Here is a 16,923-nt window from a genome sequence, read left to right as displayed (position 1 = left end):
GAGAGAGAGAGAGAGAACTGTAAGACACATCATATCCTTTTTTTTTTTTTTTTTTTTTTTTTGGTTGACTTTTAATGACTGCTTCTATTTCTTCAAGAGAGAGAGAAAGGAAGGAAGAAGGAAAGAAAGAAAAGAAAAGAAAAGAAAAGAAAAGAAAAGAAAAGAAAAGAAAAGAAAAGAAAAGAAAAAGAAAAAGAAAAGAAAAAAGATTAAACCAAAGAGACCATGAAGTATGCTTTCAGGTGGATCCTAATTCTAGATCCCAATTGGAAGGGTCCTGGCCAGAGGCCTGCAGTCAAACTCCCTTCTGCTTGGTCCTTTGAGGGGTGGAGGTGCTTGGGAACACTCGAGGGAGGGAGAGGCATGTCTACTCTTGCACCTAGGATTCTGAAGTCCAGCCTCCCCTGCTGAATCCTATCTCACGGCTACAGGGCCCTTTGTCCAGGGGCACATACAGTCCTGAACAGAGAGAATGTTCTGTGAGACAGTGATGCAGACATGAAAGCAGTATTTCAGTTCAGGGCATGGGGGCAGCTCCAAAGGTGAGCTCTGGGGGTGACAATCACTCTGGAGGGAGGGAAAGTCAATGAAGGCTTCCCAGAGGAGGGGACTGTTAAAATAGATTGTGCTGGCCTCATAGGAGCCTTTCACTCAGAAAAAGCAGAGCAAAGCATTTCAAGTAACCAAGACCAGTAGGAGCTGGAGGACTTGGTAAACTACTATATAGGATAATAGAGAAAAGGACCAGCCACTTCCCATCCCAACCTCCCCACCTAAAAGCAGAAGGCTTGAATCCCCAAAGTCTTAGCTAACATGTCCTAGTACTGGTGATAATTCACTCTCACTGTGTCTACCATATTGAGAGATGCAGGGTAGGGGTTGGGGTAATCAGAATTGGAAGGTCCTCTAGAGAAGGAGGCCCTGAGGCTGGCCAGGAATACCCCTGTCTTTCAGTTGCTGTTTCTGGATAAGCACGGCCCTGGACAACCCTAGGCCTCTCACAAGTGGAGAATTGAGCAGGCCAGACCCCAAGTGACCTTAATGGAATTTAATTTCTTAAAAACAAACAAACTTCTTATTGGTTCTTTATGAATTTCACATCATGAACACCAATCTCACTGATCCCCCACATCTCCTTGTACCTACCCTCTATCCTTGCAACCTCCCCCCCCCCTACCCCAACAAAGAAAAAGAAAATCTCAGTGTGGAAGCTGTGGTGTGTCACAGTGTATCACACAATATAACTTTTCCCCACATTTCTCTGCTTGCAAATGTTAGTTGTAATGAGTTGTTAATCTGTCAAGAGGCCTTTAGCTTCTGCTATTCTACTGATACTGGAGCCTCACCAGAGATCCTCTTGGATATCCTGTTATTGCCCTGTGTCATGGAGATCCTGTAGTTTTAGATATGTATGGAAGGCTCCTTCATGAACTCCAGTAGTTCATCGATGAGGTAGATGTTAGGGTGAGCCAATTCAACGCCCTGGATCCGGGACCAGGAGGTATCTGAGCTGGTCAGCCTGCTGGCTCTTCCACTGGGCAGCACAGTAAAGCTGACCCTGGTGGTGGGGGCACAAGTGAGCAGGCTCCAAGGGTGTGAGTGTAGAAGAGCCTGCCCCACAACTTGTCTGCCTTGTGGTGATATGGGCAAGGGAGAGATGACCTACAGCAGGCAAGAGACCTGGTCTCTAGGTCACCAGAGTGGCAGAGCTGGCCTCGCCCTTCACCTGCTGCAGTGTTTGGGAAAGTAGCCCTGTACCTCACTTGGGCAGTACAGTAGAGCTGGCCCTGGATATGGGGCTTGTAGGTAAGCCAGCCTGAGGGTGTAAGTGTGGGAGAGCCGGCCCTGCCTCTTGTCTGTTGGGAGGTGGCACAGATGAGGGGGAGACCCTCTCTTCCCCTTCCTTGTCCCTCACCATATATGGCAGGCAGGAAAGCTGGCCCAGGGTGATGAGAGTGGAAGAATTGGCCATGTCCCTCACTGGCTGCAACAGTTAGGAAAGTGGTCCCTGCAGTTCGCCTGGGTGGCAGGGTAGAGCTGGGCCTGGTAGTGCGGGTTGCTGGTGAGCCAGCCCCAACAGCATGGCATTTAATTTCAACTGTAGATTTTCAAGCAACTCATGGAATTTAGAGGTGAGACCAGCTCTGGGGAGACAGGAAAGGATGCAGAGTCCAGGAGACACTGGCTTCCTTCTCTCTGAGGAACTCCTGTCCCTACATTAGAGTCTGACCCAGACGCCCATGCTCCTCCACACATCCATCGGGGGATCTGAGTGGCCAGTGATGTGCTGTCTCCTCAGGAGGCAGGGAAGGGGAGTGGCACCCACTTGGGGCTCTCTGAGTTCAGTCCCCTCTACTCTTAGAAGCTTTTATGTTGTCTTCTGAATCTGGGACACCCAGGGTACAGGCCTCCTCCATCCCTAAGTGTTTCTACTGATCTCCCAGACATATACACATGAGGAAGGGGACAACACAGACATAGACAGGCACAGATACACAGAGGACACACAGAGGGACACATACACATACAGATAAACAGAGACAGACACACACACACACACACACACAAAAGAGTCACACACAGACATACACACACATACAAATGGACATACACAAAGGCACACATAAACACACAGGAACACACATGGGGGAGAGACAGACACACAACCCGACATAGATACATAAAAAAAATACACATATAGGAGTGAGAGAGAGAGAGAGAGAGAGAGAGAGAGAGAGAGAGAGAGAGAGAGAGAGAGAGAGATACAGAAGGTCATATGCACATAGACAAACAGACAGGCAGACAGACAAACAGGCACACATATGCACTCTACACTGCTATTCAGGGATCCTTGAGGCAGTTCTACAGTGGTTCCATCTTTGCTGATTGAACCCCTGAATCAGACCAGAGGCTCTGTCTCCTCTCTTCTCCCCACTTCTTGCTTCTGCACCACCTTGCACTTGCTGTGCCTGCTTGGGTACCATCCTTGGCCTTGGAAGCAGGAGAATACTGTGGCCCCGACCACACCTCAGTCTGGGAAATCTGCCTGATTCCAAAAGTCCTATCTCCTGAATCCGTACGTTATTTCTGTGTCAGTAGATCATCCTAGTGGGATAAGTGAACAGGGAACATATACTCAAGTGTAGCCTGGGGTACTGTTGGGGCAGCCACAGATGAAAACTTTCACTTCTCCCAGCCTCGGTTTTGCCACCTGCAAAGTGGGATTTATACCCAGCTCTGAGCTTTGCTGAGTCCTGTGTAGAAGGGCAGCCCCTAGATATCCACTCTGTCATTCAAGAGGTGTTTTGCAGGTCCCGTATGCTAGGCCTGGGTGCAGGAGCACAGTAGGTGCTTCCTTTGTACTTGAGTTTCCTGTCCCCTTCCCTTCATCCAAAGAGACGTCGGAGGCCCAGGGAAAGGAGCTCGGGTTATTTTCCTCTGGGTAGCTCTGCAGGGAGATTGTGGTCGGACTTTGGTGTGGCTGTCGGAAGAACCAGTGTGCAGAGCAAGACTTAGGACTGTGTGGTGAGGTGTGGCATCTTGGGGTAGGAACAAGAGACTCCACGCTCAGCAGCCAGCTGTTCGGTAGTAATAAGGCAGGGAAGCAGCCACAGATTCATTGAAAGTCTGAGCCTTCTGCCAGATCCTCACCAGTGGGGCAAGGTCTGGCTTAAGCTCTAAATGGAAAGTTCAGGCAAGTTCCAGGGCTAGGGTCGGGGGCTGGTGAGGGGACAGTAAGGCAGAAGGTAGGTGAACAAAATCATAGCTTGAGGATTCACAGGTAGATTTGTGTGAGCACGGATATGCAATTTTACTCACAGAACAGTGATGGAGTGGAGGTAGGGTGAGGTAGGAGGTAGAGGAGGAATTGGCTTATATCTACACTGGGCTTATAGCTACACTGGGCTTATAGCTACCCTGTGTCCAGGCTTGAAGTCTGGAAACATCACCTGGACTCTCAGGTGAACATTCAGCACATTAGTGTACCCAATTCTTTCAGGCCCATTTTATAGATTAGGAAACTGAGGCTTAGGACTCACTGTCTTGTCTAACAGTACCTAGGAGCAGAGGTGTGATGAGAACCCAAGTTGACCACCTCTTTCTGCCACTCAGCTCTGATTCCACCCACTCAGTATTTTCTCAGCCTCCTAATAGACTCAGCAGTGAGCTCAAACCTAGCAGAGCCCATATCTAAGGGTGTGATACAAGCTGAACCAGACCCTCCCCTCCCCCTAAACTTCTCATTTGTCTGGGCTGCAGAGACCCACACTCAACCTTTAACTGGCATGTCAGTTTTTCTAATATACAGCAGGATAAGTAATGGGGGGTTGCCTCACCTCTATCCCTGAAAGAGCATGGGCGTGGTCAGCAGAATATGCTCCTAGGGGGTAGCAGGGTGGAGAGAAACTGAGAGAAGGGTGAGGAGGGGCCATGGGGCAGGAAGTACTCGGCTCAGGACCAATCAGCTCCAGGGTTCAAATGGGGTCTCTTCAGTTGAATGACAACTCATCTCACCCAGACCTGTCTGATGTCTATTAAGATGCCCTGGAACACCACTGGACCCCCTTCCTCTTCCACCGGCCCTTGTTGCTGAAACAACCTGCTGGCGGTGGCCCTAGACATGAAAATCCCAGGTGTATCCAGATCAGAAGCAGGAAGACAAAACATTTTCAGGGCTGTTTCCTAGCAACCCGAGCTGCTGGCCACAGCTGCAGGTCCACAGCTGATGGCCTTCCATCCATTTGCAGGAGACATTGGTTTTAGGTGCTCTGAGGTGCTCCGGGAGGCTTCTTAATGTCCCTCCAATGATCCAAGAAGCCATTTGCTTAGAAAATCTCCCTCCTCCCATTTTCCTCCCTTCTCCCACCTCCGCCCCATCAGCCAGCTCTTAGCACAGTGAACACTGCAGCAGCCGAGCTCCGAATGGAACCGGATCCCCGGGTGGCTTGTGAACAAAGCCCTAGGTCCATGGCAGCTGCTTCGGTGTAGGGTGACTTTCTCGGTGACGATGCTGCTCACCCTGGGCTGCACTGGGAGAGGGTGGGAGGGATGGATTGGAACCAGAAGACAAGATGCACAGGAGCCCAGTGCCAAGCAGAGGGGAGGGGGAGGGGAGGGGGAGGAGAAGCTGGAATGGGAGGGGGGAGGAAGCGGAGCAGGGAGAAGGAGGAGAGAGGCCACTCATTTATTTATTATGATGCCAGTTGTAGCGTTGGTCTCATGTGTGGGGAGCAGACTGTATTTTATGTTTTAATCCTCCAAGCTGTGTGTGTGGGCTGGGGATAATTACATTGAAAAATGTGGCTAATATGTGGAAGGCTCTTTTTGTGGGGACGGGAATGCTTCAGTGGAATATCTTCCTCCTGGCAACCGAGGCCTGTTCCAGAAGCTGCTCAGAGGTGCCTGTAATTGGGAGTATGGTGGAAACCTGCACCCTGCCCCCAGCTGGCTCAGTGCTCTTCTGCTGTAGGGAGTCCTGGCATCTGAGGAGTGGGGCTGTACCTCCCCACGCCCCAACTCCCAACCTGCCACACCAACAGCGCCTGTGGGTGACAGACAAGAGACAAATGGGCGGGCTGGTTGCTCTCTTAACTGAAGCCTTGGAGCTGGCACCCCCACCCCCACCCCCACTGAAGAATCAGGAGGGAGAAACAGGTATTCAGTCCCCACCATCTCACACACACACACACACACACACACACACACACACACACACACAATACCTGTTTGTCCACACATGAAACACTTATGAAGTGTACTCATACCTTCACACTCAACCCACCCATGTGCACACATACATAGGGTCACACACACACACACACACACACACACAGACTTGCTCATGCCTTTCCATGTATAGTACTCACACATGCACACAAGAATGTGCTCACACACATGCATCCACACATAACCACACGCGCACAGCCACGTAGTCTATGTTCACACACATGCAGGTTTGCACAGACCTCATGTGTGTGAACATAAGTATTTTACCCACTGTCGTACTTGTGTGTGTCCAAACACGTTTTAGGTCCTCTCTCGTGCATACCCCGTCATCTGTATTCATATCCACGTCAGCATGCACACTGCAGCATGCATGGGCTGATGTTTGTGAAATGCTGTCAGAAATAGTGCCAGGGACATTTTTATTTGGATTTTTTTTTTTTTTAAATTGACATCTGCCTCCCTTAAAAGGCCACAAACCCCAGCCCCAGCCCTGATGTCCTGGAACTTTGTTTTTTAGCACACAGGCCTTGGTGACTATGGGGGCTTTAATTCAAGCCACATGGCCAGTGTGCAGGCTTTCCCCTGGCTCATGCGTTCTGCTCATTTGATGCCTGTTTACTCAGAAAGTGCAGATCCAGTGGAAAAAACACCCCAGCCTGCTGCGGTGCCAATTAGCCGCTCTTCCCACGGTGGGCCAGCCTCCCTCCAGGAGGGGATCTGCAGGGCGGACAGTGAGGTCCTCCGAGAGGCTGGCTCTGATGAATAGGGTTTTGGTTCCCTGGGGACTTGGCGGGTTATTTTGTAGAAAATTGAATTTCTTGGTAAGTTAGAAGATGTGCTAATGAGTACTAATGTGTGGCCAGGAGGGCTGAGGGTAGGTTCAGGCTCGGGCACCAGCTGGGTCAGCTCTACCTCTGCCTCTGGGAGCCCCAGCTCTACCCACCTGCTGCCTCCTCCTGGCTTAGGTACACGTCTACCCACCAACATTCTATTTGTCCCCGGCACTGCCCTAGCTCATGTCCAGGCCGCCCTAAGTCCCTTCAGTCCACCATGACCCTAAATCGCCCTCTCTCTCTCAGTAGTACTGAAGCATTTGAGGCTACCTGCAGCTTGCAGAATTGGACTAGAGTTGTTCAGCCTGACGCTGAGTGTTGTAGTGTTTGTCTGGAAAGTTTTGTCATCAGACCCATGAATAACTCGTTTTCCAATGTCCTAAGGTGTTTTAAGATGTCCCTCCAGTGAGGCCAGGCCTGGTCATCCTCCACTAAATCCCTGGCCCACCCTATCACCCCTCCTGGTGATCCTTAGCCAGTAAATTGTAGAAAGGCATGTGCTAGGGCCTGAGGTCCCTGCTGGAGCTCTTGTATATGTGTGGGGAAGCCACTCCACTGTTGTCTGCTAAAACTAAATGAGGGAGACACATGTCTATGTTCCACTCCTTACCAGGTCATTTCTCTGCCTCTCGTGTGTTGGGATTAAAGACATACTCGGTTAGCTGAGTGTAGTGGTGCATGACTTCAATCCTAGCACTTGGGAGGCAGAGGCAGGTAGATCTTTGTGGGTTTCTGTAGACTAGCCTGGTCTACAGAGCAAGTTCCAGGGCAGCCAGGGCTACACAGTGAAACCTTGTCTCCCCTGCCTCCAAACCAGGACAGTAAGTATTCATTTTTATGGATGCAATGTTTGTGAATCCATTGTATAATAATCAAACAAAGACAATAACATTTCTATCCCCTTAGATCCTGACCCGTTTATTATGGGTAGAACATTTAAAGACCTCTCATGTGGTGATTTTGAGATCTACAATATTATTGTTAACTATGTTCATCCAATTGCACACAAAAACAGTGCTGTTATGTGTCTTATTTTGTGGGGGAGTATATGCAGCCACACATGTGTACATATGCGCATGTGTGTGCATGTGTATGTATGTGCATGTCTATGGGATATAGAGAGAGGGGGAGGGGGAAGGAGAGGGAGAGAGTGCATGTAACCAGCAGTCAAGGTCAGGTGTCCTCTGTATTGTCCAGTACCTGATTTCACTGAACTTGGGAGTTCACCACATGCCTAAGGTCCCTGAGCTCCAGGCATCCTCCTGGCTCCACGTCCCTGTGCTGGGATTACAGAAGCACATACACAGCACACGGCATTTTATGTGTGTGCTGGAGTTTGAACTCAGGTCCTCCTGCTTGCACACATGCCTTCCGACCAAGCCATCTCCCCTGCCCTTTGCCATGTGCTGTTTGAGTAGGTGTATGTGTTTCTATGCAAAGTGCACAGCATTGGATGTTGGAAAAATGAGCAAGCTGAGGCTCAGAGAGGCAGAGCAACTTACCCGGCTCACACAGCCTCTACTTGCTGTACTTTTGCCAGATCCCTACCCCTGAGCCTAGAGGTGAAATCCCTGTTCCTTAGCCAGCATCAGTTCTTTACAAGCTACCCAGGATGTTACTGAAGTGTGGACGTTAGGAAAGAAGGCTTTGCCACCTAGCCGTGGCATGTCACCACCCTGATAAACCTAAGAGGGTCATTTTCACCTCTGCCGTGTAACATTGGGTATACGTTTTTCTCTTTCTGCCTCTGTGGTCCATATCTATAAAATGTGTTTGGTACCCTCCCTCTAGGGATGTGAGATACTAGTTCATTTTTTCAACCCTCTAAGTTTCAACCCTGTAAGTGATTTGTGGATTCCCAGCCCAGGACAATCCATCCCCTTTGAACCACTGCCTGAGCTCACTTTTGCATTAGTCTCTGACCACCCTGCCCTGCAGACGCATCTACAGCAGGATATTAAACGCACCATACCCTTTCTAGAAGCAGCTCGATAGCACACTCAGCTCCCCACCTTGAATGTTTCAGAAGCAACGAGAGGATCCCTGCAAAAGAAAGAGTGGGGAGGCAATGGATGGTCAGACGCAAAAACAAGTGTGGCCATGATTTGGGCTGCAGGTGCAGTGCAGGCTGGGTTGGGGGTAGTAGCTGGAACAGCTGGCTTTTGGTAGCTAACATGGGATCGCCCCCTGCAGGGAGAAGGTGCTGGACCCCAGCATGGTGGCTAGTAGGTCTTGCAGGCTCCTGGTTCCCTGATCTCAGGGATACCTCCACTTTGCAGCCTCTGTCCCTGAGCCTGGCTCCTGCCAACGTTTATCCACAGCAGCCTCACAGCCACTGCAGAGCAAACAAAGGCAGAGGTGCTCCTGTAGACAGCGCACCACGGCTGGGAAACAGAGGCTGTCTGTACCTTTCGATGCTGTCACCCCATTAATCTTGTACCTCTGCAGCCCTTCTGAAGAGCACACTCAGAGAGGCCCATTCATTACAGCTCTAATAACAGCGGCGGGCATGAAAGTGCCAGGCTGTGGAGGAGCCGGCCTCTGTAGCTGCACAAAGCCAATACTTTTTAAATACATTTACACAGCAATAAATAAAAGCGGTCTCAGTTTACCTCGGTATTAAACTCTATTTGCGCGTCAGAGTTAAGGGCCGCATTTGTGTCTTGCTATTCAAATTTATTCGTGTGCAGCTCTGAGCCCGACTGCATTTATTTCATCGTGTAGTAATGGTGGCTGAAGCTTAAGGGGCCTTTCATCACCAGGCTGCCCTCATTAAGGGCTCTGCTCCAGGCTCCTGGGCTCAATTCGGCCACCGGGAAGACCACCCCCATTAACCAGAGGGAAGGGCAAGGCAAAGAACTGATAGGTCTTCATTAGCCTCCCCTGGCAGCTGGCTGGCCAGGAGCCAGGACTAGGAAGGTCCCTGTCCCCCAAACTCTGCACAGAGATGATTCCCTAATGATATAGATGTACCTTCCACCCACCCTTCCTCCATGTACAGTATTGAGTCCCAGGGGCATCGCTAGAGCAGGCAAGGCTCTAGTCAAGATCATTCTGACCTCGGATGGCTTGTTTCAAGGCGGATCAGTTTGGGAGCATTTTCACCATTGGAAGTAGTTCAATGCAACCGCTGTGGACAATTCCCTCCCTTCACAGGAAGCTCAGAGTTCAACGGGCCCCTCTGCTTCCCTCCAGAGGCTCTGGGATGAGGAAAAAGAACACTATCGATGTGCAAGCATGGCGTGGCAGTCAATCTCTTGCCTGTAGCTTGTGGAGACACTGTTCAGAGGCCTTCTGATATTAGGGATCCAAAGCCTCGAACATTGTCCTTGGGTTGAGGCCAAGGCAAGTAGGCACATGGTACCTGCTGGCCATGGCCAGAGGACTTTCCGGGATGGGGTGGGGCTCTGTGTAGATAACAAAGACGAGGCTTACATTTGTCTGTAGAGGAGGCATGCATGTGTCTGTGGAGGTCAGAGGTCAACTTACAGCATCACTTGTACAGGAGCCCTCTATGCCCTCTCTCTTCCTTGTTTCTTTGAAACAGCCTCTCCCTTGTCCATGAAGCTTTATGGTTTCAGCTACATCGACTGGCCATGGAGCTCCAGGGACCTGCTTGTCTCTCCCTCCCCAGTTTTGAAATTACAAGGTCATGCCACCATAACCTTTTCACATAGGTGCTAGGGATCCAAATTCAGGTCCTCGTGCTTGCACCAGCAAGTACTTGGTGACCATAGAGATTTGTGGCATCAAAGGAAGAGCCTCAAGAAGGTGTCATGAGAATACCTGGATCCTATCACCTGCGTCAAATGGTGGCATCTTATTTCCAAGCAAAATCTAGCTCTTGGTGACCCATTCTCGAATTCCCCTGGGGAGATCTTTCTACCGTGCCTCATTTGTCCTGAGTCTAGGAGACATACTAGGAAGATGTGGCCTCCCCAGGAACAGCATAGCACCGAGGAAACAGAAAGGCTCTCTCTACAATAGGAAAGGGGAGGCCATCCAGCTGGTTGGGTTTGCAGTTCGGAAACTCTAGTCTGGCTCTGGTTCCTTATCCCCATGTGGCAGAAACAGCATCGGTAATCATAGGACCCCAGCTGGACCCTAAACCTCTGAGGCAATCTTTTGGGAAGAACTGAGGGCCCCTCTATATGTTTATGGGGTCGTAGGATCCCCAAGTTTCTTCAGCTGGCAATAGCTCCAGATCTTACCAGATGCGGTAGTCTTCCTCCAAGATTTTCTGGTTCCTACCCTTCTCCATGGATCTCCTTCACATTCCGGGCACAGGAAATGAAGAATGGTAGGTAACGTACCAGTGAGGGTTTTGACTCAGGACCTGTGATCTCTGCGTGCCAGGCTTTGGGCATGTCTTGTCACCTATAAAAGCCTGTTGGGGTTGATATGAGCCTACGTCTCCTACCACTATCACAAACTCTGGGTGCAGTGATTTCTTAGACAAAAGAGCCCAGGTGCTAGTCTTAGGTTGGTCAAGAATCCTACTTTTCTATCTTATATCTATGTCACTCTAGGCCAACTGTGTCACATCTGTGATTCTCACTGAAGGGAGGCTAAGAAATACATGCTTTACATACCACCCAGGGGCTTTGTAATGACTGGACACATAGAAGGTACTTAGCACTTAGCAAATAAGCAGGTGTAAGATATATGTACAATAAATGCAGGATCTAGTTCTCTTCCTTCGGTAGCTCCTGAGCAGCTATGGAGTGTATGAATCAGCTTTGTGTGTCTGTCACAAAATGCTTGCGACACTAGTCTATAAAGAGAAACCTAATCTGGGCTCATGGTTTTGGCACTTTCAGCCTGGGATTGGTTGGTCCTATTGCTCCAAGCCTGCAGGGAGGCAGCTCATCATGGTGGGGCTGCACGACACAGCAAGTTGTTCACCTCATAGCTGGAAGGTGTCCACCTCATGATTCCCTGGGAGGGCATGACCTCAGTGACCCAGATCTCACTAGATCTCATGTCTGAAAGGCTACATACATTACGTCCCAGTTCACCCACAGGCTAACAGCAATAGAATTTTGTTGTGATTCAGCTACCGCCAATTGCACGGTCAGAGAGTCCATTGCTCCGTTCTTGCCTCTTACTGATACCAGGGCAGGTCCACTCATAAGCTGGCCAGCATTTACTTCAGAGCTTCTTTCTTCAGGTGTCTTGGAGATCAAAGTCCAGGCTTTCCCAGGTATTTTCCAAGTTCTAGGTGGTTTCTGAGGCAAGTTTGGACAATGGGGCACAGATAATTTCCTTTTCCAATCTGCAGGGTGGGGAGGTGTTCTTCTGGAAGAGATTTTTGTCGGGGATAATTGATCTCTGGACTGTCTTGACTGAGGACTTAATCAAGGTTGATCAGATCATGCACTTTAAATAGGTGTAATTTGTTATACGTCACTTCCACCACGGAGATGTTTCTAAACATTGCCAGGGGTTCCTGGGAGAGATTGACTTTCCTAGCAAGAGCCGACTTCTCACCTCCTCGGTGGGAGGTGCCTGCACTAGCCTCTTCTCCTGTAGGGAGGCAGGTGGCTATCTGCTACCTGGGTGGCCATTTAACCATCTCAAAGAACAAATGAATCCTCCTGGAGTGGATTCTAAACCCAACCTGAAGTCACCTTTCTGATAGGGATGCATGCAGGCATCCCTGTCAGCGAGGCCTCTAGTTCTTTGAAGCCTAAAGACTTCCTACATAAACCTGGGTGTTTGATCTGTATTTATTGGCTAAGCCACTAAGCTGGAAGGAAGGCCAGGTCTTTGTGGCTAGAGGCCAGGAAGGCTTTTCATGGGAAGAGTAGAAACAGTGCTGGATGGGGATTGGGGTAGGAGGTCGAATTTTGCTAATTGTGGACAGGAAGGGTGCGGAAGCAAAAAGGACAGGAGCAGGAGCCGTCATAGCACGCTGTCTTCTGGATAAACCCACTGTCCCGGGTGGAGACCGACTTTCCATGCTCTCTCCATCTTGGATAATAAGCTAGCTCATATTTTGTTCTCCTCCCCACATTATTTTCCCCCAGTGACAGAAAATTACAGCTGACAAGTGGCAATTGATCCCTCCACATTATTTTGAAGCAATTATATTGAAATGGGAAACAATGCTTCCAGGAGAACGGCCGATAGCAGACTCTCACACAAAGCTTCCTCCAAGACAGATAGGCGAAGCCAATTTGTCCCACATCGAAACTGACCAGATTTTCTTCCCCTGAAATTACATTTAATTACTGCCTGGAAATCTTCAAAGCTGACTCTTGCTTCAACCCAAGGTGCAGAGGACATGCTAGAGACCTTGGGTGCCCTCTAGAGGGTCTGGGGGCCCTGGGCTTGCCAGGATCCCTCCAACAGATAACCTTTGAATGCCTATGTGCCAAGAAGGAAATCTGTGGGCATATGGGTGAAGCACAAGTCAACTTCATGCAGAAAGCATGGTGGGGCCACCCTCAAAATTCAGGAATTAACAGAGGACAATATGTTCCCATGGCTCCCTAGTGTGGGTTTCAATGATCACCATCCTCTATTGTTTGAATTTATACAAAGCTACAACTAGACCTCTGTTTACATTGCTCTGATGAGACATCAAAGCAGCACTGCAGATTTATTATTGTTTGTTTGTTTTTGAGGCAGAGTCTTAAGTACACCAGGATGCCTTTCACCATGAACTTCTGATACTCCTACCTCCGCCTCCCCAGTGCTGGGATTATAAGCTTCCAGCACCACATGCGGTTTATACGGCTGTGAAAATCAAACCCGGAGCCTCGTGTATATAGGCAAGTATTCTACCACCTGAACGCCTCCAGTCCTCCCCGCAGATTTAAACATGAGGCTTAAAGCTGACAAAGTGAATGTTGCCGCACTGTATCAGTGGAGTAATGCTGCTTTTGCTGCGTGCAGATTGACACCTGTAATCCACATAGGATGACAGGTGACACGGCAGAGCCCCACTGTGAATTTTTCCTGCTTCTCCTGTGACAGTGGGATTTGACAATTTCCCATTATGTCTCTCCTCTGGGACTTCAACAGCATCCATCCATGCATCTGCTGTCATGCCATTAGGGTCTCACCTGATGAGGACCGACATGGCTGGACGTGACCCTGCCCGTAGCCTGTGGCATGCTTGTAAGACCAGCAGGATGTCTGACCATGTTACTACTGTGAGGAAAAGTAGCGGCTAATCTCACAGCCTTCATCCTCTGTCTTCCACTGGCATTGCACAAGGAAGTGTGAAAAATGTCCATACCTAGGCCCACCTCAGAGCTATGAAGCTAAATCCAAGGTACAGTGGTGTGGAGAAAGCATGATCTAAGCCAGCCTTGCAGACATGAGATTGCATCAGAAGTCTGTGGTGACTGTGGAAGGGCCAAACACAGATGACCCAACCCTGCAGCTCCTAAGTCTGATGGGTCATGAATGGGCACAGAAAGTGGCATCCCTCACAGAAGCCCTGCTTTTTCTGACCAAGAGACTCCATTTCAGGAGCCAACAACGTCAATGATAGGGATATTTGGAGAGTAGGAGACATGGCCATGGGGTGGAACCAGCCTGAGACTCAGATCACCTGTCTCCCCACCTGTGGTCTCTGGCCAATCACCAGTCCATATGAATCCCAGTCTTTGGTGAGTATCCTCTCCAGTTCAGAGAGTAGTTGGGAAGGTACATTGTTGGAGTCAGGCTTTGCTAAGTGATCAGACGGCTTGGCTTCGAGTCTAGCTGTACTGCTTGACTGCTGTGTGGGCCCAGTCAAGGCCTTCATCGGAATCTTGGAGAATAAGGCTAATGAATCATGGCCGGTTATGGGGTTTAAACATATGCTAACACTCCTTGTAAGCCCCAAAACCATGAATGATTTGCTGTGTAAATTGAAACTTAAGTCCAGGATAAAGGATGTCTGGGAACAATCCCTCAAGAGAAGCAGCCACATGTCCATCTCTTCTGTCCATACCAGGATTTCCTGAAAGCCACCCTACGGGAAACAAGCTCTTGTGTGTGCAAAGCTGAAAGATGATCTGAATTCCCAAGGTGGATGTTAGTGGGTGCTCCAAAGGAGAGGATCTGTTCACCTCCCCTAGCATTCATGCTAAGGGAAGCAGGTTGAATGTCTGCCTTTCTGAGAAAGCTCGGCATTCAGTCGGCACTCCAGATGTCAGGGGAAAATACGATTGAAGGAAAAGGGGTAGAATGTAGGGCAGTGCATTAGTTTGGTTCTGATACTGTGATAAAACACCGTGATCAAAGGCAACTTGGGGAGGAAAAGGTTTGTTTCATGTCCAACGTTATGGGCCATCACTGAGGGAAACTAGGACAGGGACTCAAGCAGGGCAGGAACCTGGAGGCAGGAACTGGAGCAGAGAATATGGAGGAACTCTGCATACTGGATGGATCTCTATGGCCTGTTCATCCTGTTTTCTTATACATGCCAGGACTCCCTGCCTAAGGGTGGCACCGCCCATAGTGGGCTGGGCCCTCCCACATCAATCATTCATCAAGAAAATGGCCCACAGACTTGCCTACAGGCCAATCTGATGGAGGCATTTCCTCAGCTGGAGTTCCTTATTCCCAGATGATCCTAGCTGTGTCAAGTTGCCAAAAAAAATCTAATCAGCATAGTCAGGAATAGAAAGTCTCCCCAGGACCACCGGGCACACCCTTCTCTATGCTTCAGCTGTCCCTTGCCATCTCTGTCACAGCCCTCAGCCAAGATGGTGACAGTGAGATCAGCTTGCTGTCACAAAACCCACAGGCACATTGAAGACAGCTCTTTACTGTGGTAGTTATCACTTGGATCCTGTCCTTGTACCTGACCTGTGACTGATGGGCATGCAGGCCGAAGGAATGCCTGAATGAGGGAGACATCAAAGTGGGAGGCAGAGGTAGTCCTGCAGAGCTCGGCTGACTTTCAGCCGCGACCTGGCCCCGAGACAGTGGGCAGCCAGACGGCCAAGGGGAAGCAGCTTGATGAGGAAACCAAGAAGAAGTTTGGAAAACCAAACCATTGAGTAACACGACAGAAGATGAATTGGCAGGGATGGGGGATGTGGGAGGGAGAAGGAACAGTTTAAAGCGACCACCACGTGAGTTGACAAGTTTGGAATCAGTCACAGCCTCAAAGGAGAGAGATGAAAAGGAAGAAAAAGGTTTTGAAGGAGTTTGGATAACTCATTGAGGGAGAGTTCAGTGGCTCACACTGCAGGGAGATCTTTAGTCAGATCTAGGAGGAGAGAGAGGAGAGGGAATTGGGTGTGTGTGTTTGTGTCTACGGAGAGTTTCTGCCAGAAATCCCTCAACACCGCCACCCCTATCAGAAGGGGAAAGGGCCAGCCCACCCACACTCCTGTTTGTCTTACTCTGCTTGTCAGAAACCAACAGCCACATAGATAAAACTCTCAGATCTGAAGCAGAAAGAGGAACACAGTTTGTTCTGGGCCTTGAGTGATTAAGTCCCGGAGCCAACGGGTTCATTTTGCTTTCCTTCAATTTCTCACCTTGAAAGCCTCAAAATAACGATTAAAAACTGTTCAGGAATAGTTACTCTCTCACCAGGGCATGAGAAGCAGAGGCTGTCAGTCCCCGTGTTGTAAGGGTCCCATTCAAACAAGAGCAGCCATACAAACTGGCCAGGCGCTCTGGTTAAACGAGGCACACTGGGGAAGCTGCTGGACAGTCAGTGGCCTGCTGTGGCTGAGGACTCCTTTGTAGACAGAGTAAGTTCTGTACAGGACAGAGCAGGGACTTCTGCTTGGACAAAGTGGTCAATAAGCTCTCTAGCACCCATGGGATGATTCCATGATGGCTTGACTTTGGTTGTGTGTAACACACTTCAAAAAGCGGCCTCTACTGGTGACATGGGATACTGCAGCCCAGCTTGAGTAGCTGGAGTAATACAATCAGAACAGGCTTGTTAAGGAGGGTGTCCTATGGTATCAACATGCTGTCTTGGAAGTACTTGGTTGAATATGAAGAGGAAATTCAAATTCTAAAGGACCATGCTAGAGCAATTCCAGTATGGTGTATGCTGAAGCCGACAGGGTTCCAGAAAGTGGTAACCCGTAGATAGTATACAACTACCACACCCTCCTGGTTACACAAAGATTAGGTGTAAGCAGAACCCTTAATTTACAAAGTATCTTTGATAAACTGCCATGAGATGTGCGTCTGCCTTGGCAGTAGAACTGAAGGGAAAGTAAGTTTCTTGATGTATTATCACATGATCACCTTGTGTGATAGTCACATTGTAGGTCTCCTGTGGGAGTCACAGTGTACAGCGTAGGTCTCAAGGGAAGCAAGACTTGCCTGTGGAGGTGGGTTAAACTTTCCAATCAGAGTGAAGCCTGCAGCATAAGCCTACAGTTCGAGTACT

The sequence above is a fragment of the Mus pahari genome, chromosome 8 (genome assembly GCF_900095145.1).
Source record: "Mus pahari chromosome 8, PAHARI_EIJ_v1.1, whole genome shotgun sequence".
In the NCBI taxonomy this organism is placed as follows: domain Eukaryota; kingdom Metazoa; phylum Chordata; class Mammalia; order Rodentia; family Muridae; genus Mus; species Mus pahari.
This window is presented reverse-complemented; position numbering follows the sequence as displayed.